This window comes from Triticum dicoccoides, chromosome 5B (assembly GCF_002162155.2).
Source record: "Triticum dicoccoides isolate Atlit2015 ecotype Zavitan chromosome 5B, WEW_v2.0, whole genome shotgun sequence".
NCBI classification, from domain to species: Eukaryota; Viridiplantae; Streptophyta; class Magnoliopsida; order Poales; family Poaceae; genus Triticum; species Triticum dicoccoides.
In genome coordinates this window covers 669946566-669956650 of record NC_041389.1, presented here as the reverse complement: position 1 = coordinate 669956650, position 10085 = coordinate 669946566, and positions in this window count along the sequence as shown.

The window sequence follows — 10085 nt, the reverse complement described above, 5'->3', positions numbered from 1 at the left end:
ACTACGCATACCTCAAGCTCAAGATGCCAGGCCCTCGAGGAGTCATCACGGTCAACAGAAACACTGAACGTTCTCTCCGAATGGAGGAACATACAACGGCTCTCGCGGCAAAAGTACAATGCAGCCTCTTAAGGCAATTCTCGAGTCCGGCCGTTAAGCGGCCGGACACAGCTAAGCGTGCCCGGAGTAACCTACAACAAGACCACCTGGCACGTTCCGAGCACGCGTAGCAGTGCGGCCCCAATCCTAGCCCCTGTAAAACGTCAAAACAGGTCCTTCGCGTACACCATTACGCTTTGGAGATACCATGGGCATGGGGAGAGGGGCACGACCACGATAGGCCCAGAATGCGGCTCAACCACACCCGGGGCTCTCAAGTTGTGTCGTTCTTTTTTCTCTTTTCTATTTATTTTTTACCCACATGACTCCGTTTGTCAGAGGCCCTGTCCGGCAGCAGACCTGCCGAACTCACGATGCAACAGCCAGGGAAGGATAAAGGCTACAACGAATATCCAGGTGGTCTCCATTACGAGCATTAAATCTGTTTTACGCACCATTCGGCAGCCTACCCCTGGAGGGGGACATGTTTAACAATCCCATCCCTTGCTTATCGCACCATTTGTATCGTTCTGCACTTACAGCAGTCTTTCTTGAATAAACAATGCAACACCTTTTCGCTTATAATTGCATTTCTTTTTGTACATATGTTCATTTACGGCATGTTGCATCCGTACACTTCGGTACGGCTAAAATACACCAGGGGCTTATGTTTCCCGCATCATGGTGTGATAAGTCCGAACACTTTCACAAGTGAGGCACCCCGAACTTATAGCACTATATGCATCAGCTCCGAATCATGTCTTGGGTCAATAGTTGGGTTTGCCCGGCTCCCATGTTTTGGTACCTTACGTTCCGTTGTATCGGCTAAGGTAGCACTGGGAGAACCACTGCGATTGCGCCCCAGTTGAGCTGGGTTAACGCCTCAGTGGAGAAAGCTAAAACTGACCGTCATGATGAGGCGAGAGCCGGTCGCTGTTTGAGAGGTTTCTTGCGAGTCCTTAAAGACTTATGCCGCTTAGAGCGAGGAGCCGGATCTTGTCCGGCCCAGGCGTGGATAGCGCCCCAAAGTCGGCCTTCCGAAGACTAAGGGCTTCGCCGAAATTTAAAATTATAGAATTCTATGGCTAAGTGAGAGTGTTCAAGCATTATAAGTCCGGTTGCCTTGTTCGTTGTGTTGAGCGCCTCCCTAGATGGACCAAAAAATGGGAACAAGAGTGCTCAAGTTTATCCCGAACACCCCAGCACTCGTGGCATGGGGGCTGAAGCCGACGACTTGCCATCTCTCAGATTTGATAAACAGCCGCATAGAAGGTAATATTTTAAATTAACAAGCGTTGCTTAGCGCATATGAACTAAGTTTTCAGCGCACAGGATAACAAAATGCGAGTCTACTCAAATATTACATCTTTGGAGCACTCACCCGCAATAGTGCGGGCGCCCTTCAGCACACTCTTATAATACATCTCGGGCGTGCGATGCTCCTTGCCCTCTGGTGGCGGGTCCGTCACGAGCTTCTGGGCATCCATCTTGCCCCAGTGCACCTTTGTGAGGGCAGGGGCCCGACGGGCACCCTCAATGCAAGCGGAGTGCTTGATGACTTCAACCCACGAGCACGCATCCACCAGCCGCCGCACCAGGCCGAAGTAGCTCCCAGGCATGGCCTCCTTAGGCCACAGCCGAACTATTTGGCCCTTCATGGCCTGTTCGGCTGCCTTGTGGAGCTCGACCAGCTGCTTCAGCTGGTCGCTAAGGGGCACCGGATGTCCGGCCTCAGCATACTGAGACCAGAAGACCTTCTCCGTCGAGCTCCCCTCCTCGGCCCGGTAGAACGCAGCAGCATCGGACACGCTGCGAGGAAGATCTGCGAACGCTCCTGGAGAGCTCCGAATTCGGGTAAGCAACAGGTAATTAACACTCACATTCTTACTTTGCATGAGAAATGCCTTACCCGCTGCTATTTTCTTCACCGCCTCGATCTCCTGGAGGGCCTTGTAGGCTTCGGCCTTAGCGGCTTTGGCACTCTCAAGAGCCGTTGCAAGCTCAGACTCTTGAGTCTTCGAGTCACGCTCCAGGCTCTCCTGTTTTTTCACGAGATCCTGGAGCTCTTGCTGTACCTCCGCCACCCACGCCTCATGCTTCTCTCGCTCGGTGCGCTCTGCGGCCGCATTGCATTCGGCCGCGGCCACCGCCTCTTTCAGGGTCGCCACCTCGTTAGTGGCCTCTGCAATATCCACGTTATCCTTGTCATTTTTCTTGCAACCAAATCCTTTTCTGTAAGGTACAATTTTAATAAGGTATTACTCACCTTCTTTTTCCTCGAGCTGCTTCTTGGCACGGCCGAGCTCGTTCTCGGACCGCTCGAGGCTTTCCTTCAAAGTATTGACCTCCGCAGTCAGTGCGGCGGAGGTCAGCAGCACAGCCTGCAATCCCATATTGACATATTTTTTATGACTCCTGCGTATATCTTTTTAAGATCGTTAGTCCGGCTTTTCTTTCCGAACACCGAACCGAGCATCAGGGGCTACTGTCTATGCGGTACCTTTTTATATATATTGAAATTCTTACCTCAAAGCCTGTTAGAAGGCTGCTGCAGGCTTCGGTCAGCCCGCTCTTGGCAAGCTGAACCTTCTGAATCACCTCACTCATAACAGTGCGGTGTTCCTCTTCAATGGAGGCGCCATTGAGCGCCTCCAGCAAATTATCCGGCGCCTCCGGTTGGACGGAGGTAGCTGACGTCACGGTCTTGCCCTTCTTACGAAGGGGTCGCCCGCCGGACTCCGGAGCCACTGTGGGCTCCGGGGCTGAGTCCGGTGCAAAGTCTGGGAGGTTGTCCCGCGACACCTCCGGGGCCTCCTCCTCCTGGTGGGTCCCTTCCTGGGATCCCGCCTCGGCATCGTCCGCATCACGGGGGGTGGAGGCTGTCGGAAGAGAATCCATATCCGACGCACCTAAGGACCCGCTCGACGAAGCGGGAAGATCATCCTTGGGCGGACTGCAGGGTTGTATGCGGCATTAGAAAGACATTATGTGGCTAAAAGGGAAAACCTTGAAGTTATTCGGGAGTCCGGATACTTATGATCTCGCCAGGGGCTTGGCCCTTGGAGGCCAGTCCTCGTCATCGTCACTGGCGTTGGTAGAGCAGTCCTGGGGAAGAGTTTTCCCTTCTTGGACCCTTCGGCCTCCCTTGTTGGGGAGGCCTTCCTTTTCTTCCCTCCCCCCGCTGGGGGAGAAGCTTTCTTCTTCTCCTCCTCGCCTTGGTGGGAGGAGTCGGCCTCGGATTCATCATCCGATAGCACCTGAAAACGGGAACTCTTCCGAGTCCCCGTGGCCTTCTTCTCCGGCACCACGTGGGGTGCCGGAGCCAGCAGCCCCGTTAGGCGGGCGTCCGCTGGGTCCTCTGGCAATGGGGCCGGACAGATAGTCCGTTCGGCCTTCGCCAGCCAGTCCTGTCAAAGGTAAAGGGAGTTTAGATCCCGCATAGAGTCAAACTATGGAAAACAAGTGACAAAATCACTTACCTCATCAGCTGGACGCTGCAAGCGGAATCCGCGATCTTCGGTAGCGGATGCGGGAGCCTCGGCGCCCTTGAACAACACCTTCCAGAAATCTTTGTACGTAGTGTCGAAGAGCCCGTTCAGGGTCTGGTGCTGCGCTGGATCGAACTCCCACATGTTGAAACCCCGTCGTTGGCACGGGAGAATCCGGCGGATGAGCATGACCTGGACTACGTTGACAAGCTTGAGCTTCTTGTCCACCAGCTTTTGGATACATGCTTGGAGTCCGGTCAGCTCCTCCAAATCGCCCCAGATCCGGCCACTCTCTTTCCAGGAGGTGAGCCGTGTAGGGATGCCGGATCTGAATTCGGGGGCCGCTGCCCAATTAGGGTCACGCGGCTCGGTGATGTAGAACCACCCCGATTGCCACCCCTTAATGGTTTCCACGAAAGTGCCCTCCAGCCACGTAACGTGGGACATCCTTCCCACCATGGCGCCTCCGCACTCTGCTTGGCTGCCCTTCACAACCTTCGGCTTGACACTGAAGGTCTTAAGCCACAAGCCGAAGTGGGGCTGGATGCAGAGGAACACCTCGCACACGACGATAAACGCCGAGATATTGAGGATGAAATTTGGGGCCAGATCATGGAAATCTAGGCCATAGTAGAACATGAGCCCCTGGACAAAGGGATGAAGTGGGAAGCCCAGTCCGCGGAGGAAATGGGGAAGAAATACTACCCTCTCATGGGGCATGGGGGTGGGGATGAGCTCTCCCTCGTCGGGGAGCCGGTGCGCGATATTGCTGGACAAATATCCGGCATTGCGCAGCTTCTAGATCTGCTCCTCCGTGACGGAGGAGGCCATCCACTTGCCTCCCGCTGCGAACATAGTTGGAGAAGGTTGAGGTGAGAAGTGCGGACTTGGGCGCTGGAGCTCGAGTTCGTGGAGATGGATAAGCCAAGGAGGAAGAAGGCGCAGGTAAAAGGGTTGGATCTTTATCCCCTTATATGGGCGGACAAAAACATGTGTCCCCACCGGCCTGGTAAAACTCGCTTATCTCCCAAGCGTCACAATCAATGGCGCGGTTGGGTTACCCACGTCCGTATTGATGGGCATCCCAGAATAAGGGGAACACAATCTCTGCTTCGACAAGACGTTCCAAGGAAACCGCTTCGCTAAACGCGCTGAGGTGGAACAATAAAAACAATTTGAGTATAGGCTTGGTAGTGGTGTGACGTCACGCCACAAAATACGTCAGCAGATTGAACTTGTGTAACATTATTCTCTCTACGGTGGTACGTGGAATTTATTTTTGCAGAGCGGGACACTATCCTGGTGTTCACAATCTTCTATAAATTATTCGGAGGAAGAACCCGCCTTGCAATGCCGAAGACAACATGCACGCCGGACTCGTCGTCATTGAAGCCTGGTTCATGCACTACTGAGGGAGTTCCGGACTAGGGGGTGTCCGGATAGCCGAACTATCGTGATCGGCCAGACTCCAAGACTATGAAGATACAAGATTGAAGACTTCGTCCCATGTCCGGATGGGACTTTCCTTGGTGTGGAAGGCAAGCTTGGCGATACGGATATGTAGATCTCCTACCATTGTAACCGACTCTGTGTAACCCTAGCCCTCTCCGGTGTCTATATAAACCGGATGGCTTTAGTCCATAGGACAAACAACAATCATACCATAGGCTAGCTTCTAGGGTTTAGCCTCCTTGATCTCATGGTAGATCCACTCTTGTAACACACATCATCAATATTAATCAAGCAGGACATAGGGTTTTACCTCCACCAAGAAGGCCCGAACCTGGGTAAAACATCGTGTCCCTCGTCTCCTGTTACCATCCACCTAGATGCATAGTTCGGGACCCCCTACCCGAGATCCGCCGGTTTTGACACCGACACCAACCCTGTCGTTTGCGAAGCTCGTGACTCCAAGGTGCCGGACTCCTCTCCGGACTCCGAACCTTCCGCGCCCCTGCCAATCGAATCCGATTAGGCGCTGATCATGGAGTTCACCATCGCGAACATCTTTTAGCACTCGCCCTTTGGCGACATCCTGAATTCACTAAAGTCTCTCTCTTTATCAGGAGAGCCCTGGCTAGATTATGGTCAGCAAGGTTGGGATGCGGACGACGAAGAAATTCAAAGCCCACCCACCACCCACTTTGTAGCCACTGTCGAAAGTTTAAACGACGTGCTCGATTTCGACTCCGAAGACATCGACGGTATGGACGACGATGTAGGAGATAAGCATGAACCAGCATCTATAAGGCACTGGACAGCCACCTCATCTCACGATGTATACATGGTGGACACACCTAAAGGAAGCGACGATGAGGAACAATGGGACGCCACGAGGGATCATTCCCTCGAAAAGCAGTCAAACCGGCGACGTAAGCGCCGCTCACAATCACACCTTGACAAAGACAGCAGCCATACGGACCCAGCCATAGAGCCGGGCGAACCGGTGGACGACGAACATGCCATCGAGCAACCGCCCGAACAGGACAACCTGGATAAACAATCCATCCCCGGCAAAGATAACAGTCCGGACGATCTCACGCCGGACAAGTTGCTGGAGCAGAAGAACCTCCACAAAAGGCTCGTCGCCATTGCGCGTAGCCTGAAAAAGCAGAAGCGGAAGCTCCAAACAGTGGAAGATGCACTCAGAATCAGATGGAGCAAAGTACTCAACACCGCAGACAAATACGGCGATAATCGCCGAACAACGAGCTACCCGAAGCGAAAATTACTGCCCGAATTTGATGAGGAGGCCGTAGAGCCCCCGCAATCAAAGAACAAGGAGACCACCCGGTCGGATAGACGACCCCATGGCAAACATAGAGCGGCAAACGGCGCCGCACACAAGCCGGCACGCGACCCACACACGGATTCACATCAAAAAGATGGCCCAGTTAGATCTATCTACGGGCCAAGAAAGCAAGCTCTAGTAAGCAATGCAACACATCAAGTATCCGAATATTATGGTACACCTAAATATAGGGGTGCCGCACACCCCCTATGTTTCACCGATGAGGTTCTGGATTATGAATTTCCAGCGGGATTCAAGCCCGTAAACGTAGAGGCATACGACGGAACAACAGACCCTGGAGTCTGGATTGAGGATTACATCCTCCACATACACATGGCTAGAGGAGATGACCTCCACGCCATAAAATACTTACCCCTCAAGCTCAAAGGGCCAGCCCGGCATTGGCTCAAAAGCCTCCCCGAAAACACCATTAGAAGTTGGGAAGAGCTCGAGGATGCTTTTCGGGAAAATTTTCAAGGGACCTATGTCCGACCTCCGGATGCAGACGATTTAAGTCACATAACTCAACAACCCGGAGAGTCAGCCCGAAAATTCTGGAATAGATTCCTTACTAAAAAGAACCAAATAGTCGATTGTCCGGATGCCAAAGCCTGAGAAGCTTTCAAACACAACGTCCGAGATGAATGGCTCGCCAGACACCTCGGCCAAGAAAAGCCAAGAACAATGGCCGCATTAACAAGCCTCATGACCCACTTTTGCCCGGGAGAGGATAGCTGGCTGGCAAGATGCAGTACCAGTGATCCAAGTACATCTGAAGTCAGGGATGGAAACGGGAAACCGCGAGGTAGCAAGGACCAGCGCCGGACCAAGGGAAACAGCCCAAAGAGCACGGCAGTCAACGCCGGATTCAAAAGCTCTCGGTAGAATCATAAAAAACTGCCCCTTAAGGATAACAGGGACGAGCTATCTAACTTAAACAACATCTTGGACAAGATATGCCAAATCCAGAGTACTCCCGGGAAGCCTGCAAACCATACCCACAGAGATTGTTGGGTCTTCAAGTAGTCCGGCAAACTCAACGCCGAACACAAGGGGCTCGACACACCAAGCGAGGACGATGACGAACCCCACAAGCAGAGCACCGGAAAACAAAAGAATTTCCCACAAGAAGTCAAAACAGTAAACTCACTTCACATGACAAAAGGGAAAAATAGAGCGGCGCCCATAGAGGTACGCGCCATACGGCCTATCCCAGAGGAGTCCCGCCACTGGTTGTTAAAACCAATCACCTTCGACCATCAGGATTACTCTAGAAGTATCCGGAATGCAGGATGGACTGCCTTGATATTAGATCCGATAATTGACGGACTCCAATTTACACAAGTCCTAATGGACGGCGGCAGTGATCTAAACCTGCTATACCAGGACACAATCCGCAAAATGGGGATAGACCCAACCAAAATTCGCCATAGCAACACTTCCTTTCAAGGGGTAATGCCAGGCCCATATGCCCATTGTACGGGCTCTCTACTGCTAGAAGTTGTGTTCGGCTCACCCGACAACTTCCACCGTGAAAAGTTAACCTTCCACCTCGCCCCGTTCACAAGTAGCTACCAAGCACTACTGGGACACGAAGCTTTCGCCCGCTTTAACGCAATACCGCATTATGCATCCCTTATACTTAAAATGCCCGGTTCGCGAGGCATCATCTCCTTAAAGGGAAATACCGAGTGTTCCTCGAGCGCGGAAGATGGTGTGACTGCCTTGACAGCCACACACTAAGCTGGCTTCACCAATCAAAGAACCTAAACAGGTCGTTCAGTCCTCGGACACGGCTAGACGAGTCCGGCGTAAACATACAAGGGCTTACTAGCCGCATACCCCTGTACAAGGGGCTCCGTGCATGTACAGCAAGAGACAATAAAGCTCAATTTTATTCATTTTTTGAATTGTACTTTGTTTATTTAGTATAATGTACATTTTCGCACGATCTTTTTCAACTAAGTTCCCCTCTTTTACTGATGAACACCGTGCTACACCCATCCAGGATACGGCACAACGGAGACACAGGCGCAGACGTGTAGTAGGGACCCGTGACAAGGATTCTTTTCAGATTAAGACCCTGCGTAAACCTTTTTTACTGTCTCTTGTTGATACACATCCCCTGGTTTCTTGCCATAACCAAGGAGGAGGCTGGCGTTTTGGCATGGGCCACGTCAGAATTTTACGTGTACCTGGACACCAGGGGCTTATTACCAAGGGCGTTGTTCAGCCCGTTTTCATAAAGACCGAATACCTTAGTGAGTGTTCGGCGTCTCGAGTTAGGCCTTATATGCATCAGCTCCGAATCATGTCTTTGGTCAAATGTTGGGTTTTCCCGGCTCCTGTGTTTTGCTGCCTTACGTTCCGCTCTATCGGCTAAGGCGGCACCAGGAGAACTACTGCGATTGTGCCCCGGTTCGGCCAGGCGAGCACCTCAGTAGAGAAAGCTGAAAACTGACTATCATGATATAGCGTGAGACTAGTCAACCACTCGATGACCTGCCAGAATCTATAGGATTCCTCCGCATTGACGAAGGGCCATTTCCCGGTCAGGCACATACGCGCCCCGAATTCGGGTGAGCGCGGTGCCCCTAGGGGCTATATAGTAGCCCCACTGTCAAACTCCCATGGCTAAGTGAAAGTGATAAAGCATTATAGTTCGGTTGCCTAGTTTGCTGCACTACCACCTCCTTTATAGGACCAAGACGTTGGATCAAGTGTGAAAATGCGCCTTTTGCAAACACCCCCGCATTATATGTGATGGAAATATGCCCTAGAGGCAATAATAAAGTTATTATTTATTTCCTCATATCATGATAAATGTTTATTATTCATGCTAGAATTGTATTAACCGGAAACATGATACACGTGTGAATACATAGACAAATATAAAGTCACTAGTATGCCTCTACTTGACTAGCTCATTAATCAAAGATGGTTATGTTTCCTAACCATAGACATGTGTTGTCATTTGATTAATGGGATCACATCATTAGGAGAATGATATGATTGACATGAGCCATTCCGTTAGCCTAGCACTTGATCGTTTAGTATGTTGCTATTGCTTTCTTCATGACTTATACAAAGTTCCTGCAACTATGAGATTGTGCAACTCACGTTTACCGGAAGAACACTTTGTGTGCTACCAAACGTCACAACGTAACTGGGTGATTATAAAGGTGCTCTATAGGTGTTTCCGAAGGTACATGTTGAGTTGGCATAATTCGAGATTAGGTTTTGTCACTCCGATTGTCGGAGAGGTATCTTTGGGCCCTCTCGGTAATACTCATCACCTAAGCCTTGCAAGCATTGTAACTAATGAGTTAGTTATAAGATGATGTGTTACAGAACGAGTAAAGAGACTTGCCGGTAACGAGATTGAACTAGGTATTGGATACCGACGATCAAATCTCGGGCAAGTAACATACCGATGACAAAGGGAACAACGTATATTGTTATGCGGTTTGACCGATAAAGATCTTCGTAGAATATGTAGGAACCAATATGGGCATCCAGGTTCCGCTATTGGTTATTGACCGAGAATAGTTCTAGGTCATGTCTACATAGTTCTCGAACCCGTAGGGTCCGCACGCTTAACGTTACGATGACAGTTTTATTATGAGTTTACAAGTTTTGATGTACCAAAGTTTGTTCGGAGTCCCGGATGTGATCACGGACATGACGAGGAGTCTCGAAATGGTCGA